The sequence below is a fragment of the Tenrec ecaudatus genome, chromosome 3 (genome assembly GCF_050624435.1).
Source record: "Tenrec ecaudatus isolate mTenEca1 chromosome 3, mTenEca1.hap1, whole genome shotgun sequence".
NCBI lineage: Eukaryota > Metazoa > Chordata > Mammalia > Afrosoricida > Tenrecidae > Tenrec > Tenrec ecaudatus.
The window spans coordinates 172,654,973-172,667,947 of record NC_134532.1 but is presented as its reverse complement, the minus strand read 5'-3'; the positions used below and the strand labels follow the sequence as shown (position 1 = coordinate 172,667,947).

Sequence of the window (12,975 nt, the reverse complement as noted above, 5' to 3'; positions counted from 1 at the left end):
GTCCTTGTGTCCCTTCCGGGTCCTCAGTATCTATGGAGCCCAGAAACACTGCGGTTATCTAACCCAGCCAGGGCTGCCTTCTTGCTCGTTCTTGATACACACTACAGCTTCTCTGTGCTAAACCACACCTGACAAAAGAAATTATGTTCAAAGCGGGGGGCGGGGGGGGTGATGAATGACTTGGGATTTAAAGGGCTGGGGGGGGGGAGCATAGAATTTTTCGGTGTTACAAGGGTTTTTTTCGGGTTTCCAACATTCAACAGATGTTTGCTGGGCAGCTTCTACTGTGATACAGTCTGAGCAAAAGGCAGGGGCAAGGAAGACAGGTCTCTGGCCCTCGTAAGTCAGTACTTAGAAAAGCAACTATCCCAATTACAGTTCCCTTGCCTATTGGTTTGGGTCAAGGCTTTGTGAAGACTGTGTTTCAGTTCAACTTCTTCTACCCAGTCTGCTTCCTTCCCCCTCTTTTTATAAGCGTTGATCCCTAATAAACATCCTGGAAGCTAAATTCCCTTTCAGCATCCGCTTCCAGAAAGAAGACCCACCCAGAGACAGACAGCAAGGGAGAGCAATGACATTCCAGCGCACAGTCATTAGGAGCTAATCCCGGCGCAGGAAATACCATGCACTCTTGTTTGTGTGTTGAAATCTCGGGCCTCTGATGTTTCTGAGCTCCCTGATCACTTATCACCATCCTGAATCACCAGCCTCACAACTACAAGCTCAAGACAATGTGACAGAAGCTACCAGCTACCACCACTCATTGATAAAAAGCACGTTTTAGGTCTCATCGTTATTATTTCTCTGTCGGGAGTATGTGCTGTCATCTTACCGTAGTGCTCACGCCGGGCCTCTCTTAGTGGTACCCTGGCTCATCTAATCCTGGCTGTGCACCTCTTGAACAGTTGGGAGACTTAAGCATTTGGGTATTAATCATCCAAGGTTCAAATCAATGGCTTCAGCTCTGGAGGGAGACAAAAGGCACCAGAATACATTAGTTTTGTTTTTAATAATTACATTTATGTATAACCCACATCTAGTTTCATATGAGAATTGTTGTTGGTGGCGGGAGAGGGGCCTTCAATTTTGTTTTTAATAATTACATTTATGTATAACCCACATCTAGTTTCATATGAGAATTGTTGTTGGTGGCGGGAAAGTTTGTGGAAAATGCAATTTCCAGAGATGGGAATTCTTCCATGAACTTTTGGAAACCCCCTCATAGACCAATCTCACCTGCTGCTGCTGTTACTCTATTTTACTAATGGAGCCTATCATTTCCTTTAGCTTTTTATCATGGAACATTTCAAAGACATATCAAATTATTGAGTAGACCTCCATGATCCCAGCACTGGGAAACAATCTACCACAAAGCACACTTATTTATGCCTCGGACCCTCCATCATGAGGAATTATGCTTAAATAGATCCTAGCTATCATGTCATTGCATCCAGAGACATTTTGGTATGTGTCTAAGATAAGAATTCTCTTTTAAGCATAAGCCATACCGTTATAAAACTGCAATAAATTAATAATAAGTTCCTTATAACATCAACTACCAACCAATGCTCCATACCTCCCCAAATGTCTCATAAAATGTCTGCTCTCATTTAGAAAAAAATTATCAACGAAATCTATAAATGCAATCGCCACTAATGTCTCTTAAATGACCTTTAATCCCCAACGCACTCCCTCCCTTTACGTTCTTTTACAGTGTTAAGTAAGGTTCCCACCATTCACTGCTTGAACTGGCCTTGGTTAACTGGATGCAGTACACATGTAAGGCATTTCGGTTTCAGTTCCTAAAAACTCATTTGTAAAACAGCGCAAATACAACCACTAGACCAAGGTTTATCCCTCCTGAAGATGACGTTTGAAATTCCTATTTTTCCAAATCCGCATATAGCCATTTTGAAGAACGTGTGGAGAGTGAAACAGCGTGGGTTACAAGGGAAATCCGAGTCCTCGGGAGGCCATGGTGAAGCCCCCAGCTGCTAAGCAAAGGGTCGGGGTTAGAACTGAGGGAAGAAGACCCAGCCCTCCGAGGCCTCACTAGGACCACGGCCTAGGAAGCCCTCTGTGGACTGCCACAGTATCAGGCAGGGTTGCTACGAGTCGGGACAGACTAGCTGGCACCGAATGTAACAAGAGTAAGACTCAGGCACTCTCGTGGCGCAACAATGAAGAGTTAGACTGCAGAAATGGTCCAGAGTAACAGCCCACCATCCGTGGCAGAGAAGACACGGCAAAGCGCTCCTGGTAAAGATTATTCAGAAACGAAAGCAAAACTTGCCATTTGAGAGAATCGGCAGGATGGAGCTGGTCAGCCCTACAAGCCTGCAATTTCTACCAAAACAGACTTTCTTCCAAGGAGTTGGGTTCAACTATTGACCTTTGGGTCAGTAGCCAGGTGCTTTACCAATGCACTGCCGGCACTCCTTCCGGAAAAGCCTGTTCCCTAGGGAACCCAACCAGGCAGCCTTGCTCTGTCACGCAGGGTCAGTATGTCCCAGTGGGGTGGACTCAATGGCACACAACAGCCAGCAATAAAACCAGGGTGTGGTCCTATTACTATACAGAAGGAGCCGTCTATTCATGCACCTGCTGTGTTTTATGACCACTAAGCCTCCTGGTGGAGCGACCGAGACAACCAGCTGGAAGAGTTCTAAGCTTGGGCCCATTCCAAAGATATATATATCCTTGCTGGTGTAGATGGATCTTGACTCAAAGCAAAGAGTACCAGAGAGAGGGTTACCTGTGTTTCATGGACTACACAAAGGAAATAAAGAGATAGTGTGGATCATAACAGGTAATAGTTACGACTGTGAGGAATGGGGGTTCCAGAACACCCAACTGTGCCCGTGCAGAACCTACACATAGATAGATAGAACAGGGGAACAGTGTGTGATATAAAATCAGCCAAGGTATGCACGAGGATTGTAGCTTTCCACCGAACTCATTCAACCTGTACACCAAGAAAATAAAGCGAGCAGCTGGGCCATATGAAGAAGAACTTGCACCACCATTGAAGGAAGGTGTCTACACATCTGCAATACACAGCTGATACAACCTGGTCTGTAAGCACGGCCAAGAAGCGGTGCTAAGCACAAAAGAACTGTATCCACAATGGTCTTTTATGCTGACTTGTAACTTGTTACGCTCTCTTATAAATCATGTAAGATTGTCTGTGAGTTTTGTGTGGCCACTTTAGTGACCTCCAGCAAGAAAGCAGAGTGCTGTGGAAGGGACCGTGGGGATCAGAGTAAGGGAAAAGAAGGTAGAAGGAGAAAGCGTGTCTAACCTCTGCCTTGTGGGAACTGATCTCGGGCTGGTGCGGAGTGGGATTTTTTTCCCTCCTTAGTGAACGTCAGAGGTCAATGTGGCACCCATTCTGTTTCCTCACCAACCTAACTGAAAGGGCTAAAATGCTCTGTGAAACATTTGATTGGCTTCTTCTCCGAGAAAACACCAAATGGCGGATAACGCCGGTGCAGCGGGAGGGCCTGCAGGCCCCGGGGGTCGGGGAGCAGCAGCTCCCGGCGGCTTCCGAGGAGGCTTTGGCAGCGGCTTGCGAGGACGGGGTCGCGGCCGGGGTCGGGGCCATGGACCAGGCCGCGGAGCTCGCAAGGGCAAAGCCGAACACAAGGAGTGGCTCCCTGTCACCAAGCTGGGTGGTCTGGTCAAGGACACGAAGATCAAGTCCCTGGAGAGATCTGTCTGTTCTCCCTGCCCATCAAGGAGTCTGAGATCACTGACTTCTTCCTGGGGATGGCTCTCAAGGACGAGGTCCTAAAGATCACGCCTGTGCAGAAGCACACCGGAGCCGGCCAGCGCACCAGGTTCAAGGCCTTCGTTGCCATCGGGGACTACAACGGGCACGTTGGCCTGGGTGTCAAGTGCTCCAAGGAAGTCGCCACCACCATCCGAGGGGCCATCATCCTGGCCAAGCTGTCCATTGTCCCCGTGCGGCGAGGCTACTGGGGCAACAAGATCGGCAAGCCCCACACGGTCCCCTGCAAGGTGACCGGCCGCTGTGGGTCTGTGCTGGTGCGACTTATCCCTGCCCCCGGGGGCACTGGCATTGTCTCAGCCCCTGTGCCCAAGAAACTGCTGCTGATGGCAGGGACTGATGACTGCTACACGTCGGCCAGGGGCTGCCCAGCCACCCTGGGCAACTTTGCCAAAGCCACCTTTGGTGCCCTCTCCAAGACCTACAGCTCTCTGACCCCTGACCTCTGGAAAGAGACAGTGTTCACCATGTCTCCCTACCAGGAATTCACTGACCATCTTGTGAAGACCCACACCAGAGTCTCCATGCAGAGGACCCAAGCACCAGCTGTGGCTACCACATAGTCAATTTTATACAAAATGTAATAAAGTGAATTGAGCCTGCCAAAAAAAACCCCAAAACATTTGATTGGGGACTTATTAAACCTTATTGATTAAAAATCCTTCAACCAAGTGAGAAAAATATAATCATATCCCAGTTTCTATCAAGCATAATCAACTAAACCCCAACTAAAGGCAAATCTTCAAAGCTAAAATGAAGTTCCATGCACTTGTTCACAATCAGTGTCATTCACACTTAGCAGAGTAATTGCTTCATGAAGTGTTTTTGAATCTGGTAATAGTAAGCAACATCATTGCTACAATTCTATCACAATTTCTGGCACGGACACTCTCTTTTACTCAGGTTCACAGCAATGCTACCCTCTCAGACCAAATAAAGCTCACGTGACAAACGACATATCAAATCTTGCAGACCGTGGGTAATGAAGACATGCATCAGCCTATAATGAATGACATTGTAGCTATGCATTTTCACATTTCCCACGTGGATGAATAAAAGGCCAATTATGGAAAGGCTGCTTCACAGAGCAATAGAGTCAAAGCACGCACACAGAAAAAACAAATGTACCACCATCAAATCCATTCTGATGCGATATCAACCCTATATAGAACAGGGTAGAGCTGCCCCTTTATCCATTACCATAATAGAAAGCCTCATCTTCCCCCCCCCCCTGGAGCGGCTGGTGGTTTGGAACTTTCTGACCTTGTGGTTAGCAGCCCAAGGCACAACCACTATGTCACCAGGGCTCCCAGTCACCACACAGGTTGTTAAAAATGATATAGGAAGGGTTGGCCACTGGGTTAAAAAAAAAATGAGGCTAACTTACTTCAAAGATCCTGACTTCAGACTCTGAATGTTACTTCAGAATGTATCCTACACTTTTAGTTAAATATTAGAACGCCCCTTGACCTAGAAATGCATCGTATTTCAATGAAAGAGAAAAAAAAAAACCACCGTCAGATAAGGAATCTACAGGGGACCCAAATCTTGTCCTTATATTCAAATTGTTCTGGGAATCTTGCAATCACCTCTCAAGATCAAAATGATACAAAGGTAATATGTATTTTATTTGTTGCTGCTGCTGTCAGGAATACATGCAGTTTCTCCGCGTGTGAATGTCTACATGTACAACGCAGCAGTTTCTGCCTGTACACATCAGGGGCGTTGATGATAGCCTTGGAGTTGAGTAGCCGCTCTCCTCCTGTTTCTCCTGAGCTGTTCCTCCCTGATTAACTTGAACTCACTCCGCTACCCCTGCTCCGTCTCATATTTTGAGCTGCTCATTGTCATTTCCAATCAATCAAATCACTATTCAAATGTATGCACCAACCACAAAAGCGAGTGAATAAGAAAGTATAGAATTCTACCAAGGACCTCCGCTGGAAGTTGATCACACATGCAATCGAGGTGCATTGATAATTACTCAAACGTGGAATATGCAGAGGTTGGAAACAGCGGAAAGAATGGTCGTTGGAAAATAGAGACTTGATGATAGAGACAAAGTTGGACATTGCAAGACAGAATTTTGCAAAACCAATGATTTGTTCGTGGCAAATGCCTTTTTAAAACAACACAAAAGGTGACAATACACATGGAATTCTCCAGAATACACAGAAACCAAATTGACTACCTCTAGGGGAAGACATGATGGAGAAGTTCAATATTAGCAGCTAAAAGAGGGCCAGGGACTGACTGTGGAACAGACCATCAAAGCATATCCATATGAATTTCTAGATCTCATGAACAGATTTGAAGCACTGAACATTTTATTGACAGAAGACCTGTAAGAAGGCATCATAGAGGCAGCAGATCATTAAGAAGAAAGAAAAGATCAAAGTGGATGTCAGAAAAGATTCTGAAACTTGCTCTTCATTGTAAAGTAGCAAAGGCAAATCGAAGAAAGGATGAAGTGAAAGGGCTGAATAGAAAATTTCAAAGGGCACCTAGAGAAGGCAAATGTTATAATGAAATCTGCAGAGATCTAGAATTAGAAAATCAAAAGGGAAGAACACAACATGCTCAGCACCTTAAACTGAAAAAACTCAAGAAAAATTCATGCCTCGAGTTGCAATCTTGAAAGATTCTATGGGCAAACTATTGAGTGATGCAGGAAGCATCAGGGAAGATGGAAAGAATGCACAGACACTGCTCCAAAACAAGCTAGTCAATAGTCCACCATTCCAGGAGATTGCGTAATGTGCAAGAGTCAATGGTGTGAAGAAATTTCAAGCTGCACTCAATGCATTAGGCAAAAACAAGGCTCAAGGAATGGGTGGAATACCGATTGAAATGTTTCAACAAGCTGACGAAGCAATGTAAGTACTCACTCATCTATGCCAGGAAAACTGGAAGACAACTATTTGGCCAAATGACTGGAAGAGATCCATATTGCCCATTGCAAAGAAAGGCGACCCAACACAATGATGAAATTATAGAATGGTATCGTAGACATCACTTACAAGTAAAATTTTGCTAAAAACCATCCAAAAATGGTTGTAAAAACACATTACAGAGGTTCAGGCCAGATGCAGGAGAATATGTGGAACAAAGACTATCATTGTTGATGTCAGATGGATCTTGGTTCAAAGCAGAGAATACCGGAAGATATTTACTTGTGTTTTATTGACTATGTTAAGGCCTTTGACTGGATGGACCATAATAAACTAGGGATAGCCTTGAGAAGAGTGGGAATTCCAGAACGCTTCACTGTGTTCATGAGGAACTTGTACATGGATCCAGAGGTGGTTGTGTGAACAGCACAGGAAAATATTCCGTGGTTTAAAATCAGGAAAGGTGTGCGACAGGGTTGATTGACCTCACCACACTTATTCAATCTGTACGCTGAGCAAATCATCAGAAACTGGATCACAAGAAGAATGTGGCGCCAGGATTGGAGGAAAGCTTTCTAATAACCTTCAATAATGCAGATGACACAACCTTATTTGCTATAAGTTAGGAGGACTTGAGTACTTGCTGATGAAGATCAAGGATTCCGGCCTTGGATCCACAATCAACGCTCATGGAAACAGTCAAGAGATCAAAAGACGAGACCTCTTCATCGTATTGAAAAGTCATGCACCTGACCCAAGCCATGATATTCTCCATTACTTCATATGCACATGAAAGTTGGACACTGAATAAGGAAGATTGAAGAAGGTCGGTGCATTTGAATTGTGGTGCTGTGGAAGACTAGTGAGAGCACACTGGCTGCTAACAGAATAGAAACCTGTCTAGGAAGAAATACGGTCAGAGTGCCCCTTAGAGAAGAGAATGGAAAGACTTCCTCTTACTTACTTGGGACATATTGCTAGGAAAGAGCAGTCCCTGGAGAAGGACATCGTGCTTGGTAAAGTACAGCGGCATCGATAAAGAGGAAGGCCTTCAACCAGACGATGGACACAGTGGCTGCCACAATGGACCGGGGATCGGAACAACTGTGAGGACAGTGCAGGACCGGCCACTGTTTCACTCGGTTGCGCGTGGGGCTGCTATGTGTCTTCACTGACTTGATGGCACCTAGCAACAATATTGTCAATTTCTGGTGTCACACAGGTAGATCTCAAAAGAGCACAGAGTTCAAGGCAGTCGTTCTTCACCAGCTCCGCTGAACTGGTGTGTGCTTTTAATGAAGCTGATAGCTTTATTTATTTATTTTGACATTTTCTTTTTTTAAATCATTTTACTGGGGGCTCGTACAACTCTTATCACAATTCATACATACATTGAGTCAAGCACATTTGTATATTTGTGGCCATCATCATTCTCAAAACATTTGCTTTCTACTTGAGCCCTTGGTATCAGTTCCTCATTTCCCCTCCCTCTCGCCACCTCGCCCATGAAATTTTGATAGTTTATAAATTATTACTATTTTGTCATGTCTTAAACTGTCCGACATCTCCTTTTACCCACTTTTCTGTTGGTTGTCCCCCAGGGAGGGGGTTATATGTAGATCCTTGTGATCGGTACCCCCTTTCTACCCAACATTCCCTCCACCCTCCCAGTATCACCACTCTCACCATGGCTCCTGAGGGGTTCATCTGTCTTGAATTCCCTGTGTTTCCATTTCCTATCTGTACCACTGTACATCCTCTGGTCTAGCCAGATTTGTAAGGTAGAATTGGGATCATGATAGCGGGAGAGGAGGAAGCATTTAGGAACTAGAGGAAAGGTATATTTCATCGTTGCTACATCATACCCTGACTGACTCATCTCTTCCTCGAGACCTTTCTGTAAGGGGATATCCAGTTGCCTGCAGGTGGGCTTTGGGTCCCCACTCTGCACTCCCCTTCATTCACAATGATTTTTTTCCCATGATGCCTGATACCTGATTCCTTGGACACCTCATGATCACACAGGCTGGTGTGTTACTTCCATGTGGGCTTCCTTGCTTCTGAGCTAGATGGCTGCTTGTTTACCTTCAAGCCTTTAAGACCCCAGATGCTATATCCTTTGGTAGCCGAGCACCATCAGCTTTCTTCACCACATTTGCTTATGCACCCATTTGTCTTCAGCAATCATATTGGGAAGGTGAGCACACAATGATATCATTATTTCTCCTTTGATGCCTGAAACCTGATCCCTTCAACACCTCGTGATCACACAGGCTGGTGTGCTTCTTCCATGTGGGCTTTGTTGCTTCTGAGCTAGATGGCCGCTTGTTTACCTTCAAGCCTTTAAGACCCCAGATGCTATATCTCTTGATAGCTGATAGCTTTAAATGCAAGGATGCACATGATTTCATTCAATTAAAAAGAATGGTAGCTTTTATTTCTGATAGAAGCATTATTAAGAAAAACAAATAAAATGCAGTTGGTCTTGTTGTTGTTGTTGTTTTGTTTTGTTTTTTTAATCTTCCAGAGGTTGTATACAGTAGGCAGGCATATCTACTCACAAAATCATGAAGGGTGGGTAGCAAATCATTATTCAAATATCTTTCATGACTCAGAAAAATCATTCAGATAAAGAATGTCTCACTGGCCCTTTAATTATCAACAAAAACTCATGATTTGTATATAATGTCAACAGTGGTTCTATCACTTCCATTTTTAAAAAGATACACCTTTGATCTCATCATTTTAGAAACTGTGGTCATTACATAATTTCATATCAACTTGATAAAGAAATATAGGGGTGGTGTCTAGACTAGACACCTGATGATGCCTTCTTGTGGGTGTGGCCTTCTCATGAGGATTCTGGAAACTTCCTCTTTCTCCCAGGAGGTGGGCAACACTCTCTCTCTGCTTCACCTACCTGTTTACAAGCCTTGTGGAGCCAGACTGAGACCTGGAAGCACCCTGGAGATGCTTCCACCACCACTGGGTCCACAAGACTTTTCACTCACTGGCCTGTGATCTTCCTGCATTTGGCATCAACTGCATGTGCTGTGTGAATCTAAAGAAGAATTTATGGGCTAGTATCATATATATGGGCCAATATCGAACTTATGGACTTGATCTGGCCTGGGCTGGGATGCCTTCTCAAAATACAATTGCTCTTTGATATAAAGCTCTCTCTTACACCCACCTAAATGTCTCTGGATTTGTTTCTCTAGTCAACCTGGCCTACCACAGGAATTTTATTTATCTTCATCGCTTTTTTAATGGATTCAAATTCCTCGTAGTCATTCTTTTTAGCCTCCCAAATTTCAATTTTGAGGAGTATAGTTACAGGGGGTGGGGGGTGGGCGGGGAGGCACTGACTAACGTAAGCCAAGATTACATCAAACTCACTACCATTGAGTGGATGCCAACTCATAGTGAAACTGTAGAACATGGTAGAACTGGCCCCGTGAGTTTCCGAGACTGAATCCTTAACAGGAGTAGAAGACCCCATCTTTCTCCCAGGGAGCAGCTGCTCATTTCACACTGCTGACCTAGCAGTTTGCAGCTCGGTGCGTTACCGCTATACCACCTAGGGCTCCTCAGGTTACACTCGTCACCTGCTAAAAATGCTGTCTAATAGTACTGAGCTAGGATAATTGGGCATTGCCTGTAAAACTCTACAGCTCTTGCTGAAAAGGCAATGTTCTCTGTAGGAAACTCTGCCAACGTTTTGTTGACTCTCCATTTCTCATCAGCCAGAGCAGCAGATAGACTCCTACCATTTAATCTGATTAAAACAATAAAAAAAAATCAGTATAGACTTCATTCATTATGTTTTCTATAAAGGTTCCATTCATTGACTGAATCAGATGAGGACTGCGTCAGAGTACATTTTCTGGTATATGGTGAATGGCCATGATTGAAAGATATTTCTATGTAAAAAAAAACAACAACCAACTCATTGCCATCGAGTCAATGCAGACTCACCAAGACCCTATGGGACCAGGGTAGAACTGCCCCCTGTGGATTGCAGAGACTGTACCTCATTAAGGAAGTAGAAAGCCCCATCTTTCTCCCCTGAATGGCTGGTGGTTTCATACTGTGGACATTTTGGCCCATGATGACACACAGGAAACTGGGGATTTAAGGACAGTACTATCCCACACATAATCCACCTACCCATGTAGACTTAGCACTCATAGAAAATCTTCAACAATTGTAGAAGGAGCCTCGTAAGATGCCAGTCTTGCTAAATTTAAAATCTACTCGCATTCCTAGTTTTATCCACTGTTCTAGCCACGCCACAGGTGGCTGTATGGAGATCACCCATCTGCCAAGTGTTTGTCATGCACCTAGTCCCTACGGCTCTACAGAGCTAAAACTCTTAGTGGGTGTTTATGCTTTTGGAAATGATTCCTTTAAGACTCTGAAGTAAACTTTGAAGAGTTCACCTAGCGAAAGATAGGTAATACTAAACCTGGCACGTTACAGAGCAGCCCTAAGCCACGGCTACACAGTGGCTAAACAGTGGCTGCTAACATTAGCAATTTGAAACCACAAGCCACTCCACAAGAAAGACAAAACTTTCTAATCCCATGCAGTTAGTCTCAGAAACCTACAGGGGCAGATGGAGCAGGGCCAACAAGGTCGCTATGAGTCGGAATCTACTAGATGGTAGTTGAGTTTGGTTTGGGTTTAGACTCCAACCATTAATCATGTGTTCATTCTAAAATAAATTCTCTGGGTACTGATTTTCTATGGTATATTCCATTTTTAGTCATTAGCTTCGTGATTTGACTACTGTTGTGATGTAGGAGAGCCAGGGTGGAGTAGTGAGTTACCGTCTGGGCTGCTAATTGCAGGCTTAGCTGTTCAAAACCACGAACCACTCTGTGGGAAAAAGGAGAGGCCTTCTGCTCTAGAGTGACAGTCTTGGATGCCCACAGGGGCAGTTCTTCACTTGAATTGGTGCTACGGCTACGGTTAGTTTAGAGCCAGTCAATTCCAACTCATGGGATGTTCAGGGCTGTGTCCTATCAGAAGGAAACCTCTAGCTCGATGGTGTTCAACCTTCCTCACGACGCGGCCCTCTCTTACAGTTCCTCGTGTTGTTGGTGACCCACCAACCATAACATTATTTTCGTTGCTACTTCATCATTGTCATTTTGCTGTATTCGTAAATAAGGCATTCTCTGTGAAAGAGTCGCTCGACTCCCAAAGGGGTCGTAACCCACAGGTTGAGAACCGCTGCTCTAGATCCATCTTCCACAGAGCCTCTGGAGGGCTCCACTTGCCAACCTTCCAGGTAACCTTCAGCAGCTGAACCGTTTGTACCACCCAGAGACTCCTTCTCCACTCGCAAACCAAAAGCCAAACGCATTGCCGTCCAGGCGGTGCCGACTCATGCCAACCCTGTCCTGCTTTTCTCTATCAAGTTACTTATGGCCTCAAGTTTCAGCAGGACGTCTTCTAGGATTCTGTGTGCTGCGCTCGCGAATCTCCAGACTTCCAAATTATGCGGTTATTGATCTTAGAATTTTGAGAATAATCTATTCAAACCTCTGCAGTAGCCTCCTGTAGACTTTCCCATCTGATTTCCATGACGCATTCACTGAATTCCCTTCCGATGAAGGCTCCTGACCCCCTTTGCCCTACGGCAAGACCTTGCTAAGAGCTGCCTGCGGTCTCTAGAAGCAGATGTGCCAAAAGAAACACACAGCAAAACCTGAACCGTCTACCAGGAGCTACATAGCAATTAATCAAATACTGTCCGACTCTTGCTTGTTATAAAAAGGAAACGTTTTACCCCTTACGGAAGGAAAACTGTCCTTTTTAAGGAAAGGTAACAGCCAAGGCACACTCTCAGGTGTTCATTGTGGTTGTCAGGTACCCTCAAGTTAGTTCCCTCTCGTCGTGATCCTACATCCCACAGGACGAAACACTGCCCCATCCTGTGCCGGCCTCACAATTGTTAAGTGAGTCTACTGTTGTAGGCATCGCCAACCCATCTCCTCTGGGCCTTCCTCTTTTCACTGCCTTTCCAATGGACCAAGCACCATGTCCTCTCCAGGTGCCACTCCCTCCTGACAGTACATCCCAGTACCTAAGACACAGTCTCAGCACCCTCCAGTCTAGGGAGAAGTCTGTCTAAACATTCTCCAACAGAGGTGGGTGGTCTTTTAGCAGCCCACAATACTGTCAATGTCTGCTTCCAGGACCATCATTCAAATGCACCCATTCCTCCTCTTCGGTGGTTTCCCTGATTCACTGTTCAACTTTCACATGCGGATGAGGGCTTGGGTC

General features: G+C 45.0%; 1 protein-coding gene and 1 pseudogene across 1 annotated transcript in view; one reads left to right on the top strand and one right to left on the bottom strand.

The window, feature by feature from the left end:
• FRYL (FRY like transcription coactivator) overlaps positions 1-12,975 on the bottom strand; it is a 254,927-nt gene that overhangs the window by 174,981 nt on the left and 66,971 nt on the right. Inside the window, exon 3 of the mRNA XM_075544365.1 lies at positions 833-964. The gene's annotated coding sequence lies outside the window, so the exon portion shown is untranslated. The remainder of the gene's footprint in view (positions 1-832; positions 965-12,975) is intronic.
• Positions 3,473-4,402, top strand: LOC142443673 (small ribosomal subunit protein uS5 pseudogene; annotated as a pseudogene).